Source organism: Eimeria mitis, genomic scaffold (assembly GCF_000499745.2).
Source record: "Eimeria mitis Houghton genomic scaffold, Emh_scaff1919, whole genome shotgun sequence".
Lineage (NCBI taxonomy): Eukaryota > Apicomplexa > Conoidasida > Eucoccidiorida > Eimeriidae > Eimeria > Eimeria mitis.
The window spans coordinates 2,935-3,266 of NW_013570240.1; the positions used below are offsets into that span (position 1 = coordinate 2,935).

The 332-nt window shown below is 56.3% G+C and overlaps 1 protein-coding gene across 1 annotated transcript in view; it reads left to right on the forward strand.

The window, feature by feature from the left end:
* EMH_0045880 (uncharacterized protein) overlaps positions 1-332 on the forward strand; it is a gene marked incomplete at both ends in the record, with an annotated part of 4,978 nt that overhangs the window by 1,312 nt on the left and 3,334 nt on the right. The window lies entirely within an intron of this gene.

Below are 332 nucleotides of genomic sequence, written 5' to 3' on the forward strand. Positions count from 1 at the left end.
AGGGTGTTTGCCCGTATGCTGCTGCCCCCAGCCGCGCTGCTGCTACGCTGCGGCAGCGTCTGCGGCGCCTTCACAAGACGAGGAGATGGAAGCCTGTAAACCCTAAACCCTAAACCCTAAACCCTAAACCCTAGACCCTAAACCCTAAACCCTAGGATGTAGCGTAGGAGGACCGAAGCTGCCGCGGAGCTGCTGCTGCTGCAGCAGCAGCAGCAGCAGCAAATATACAGACAGAGACAAAGACAAAAGTAGACATTACAGAAGCAGCAGCAGTTGCTGCTGCTGCTGCCGCAGCAACTCACTCGAAGGGGGAAACCTGCATATGCAAGCTC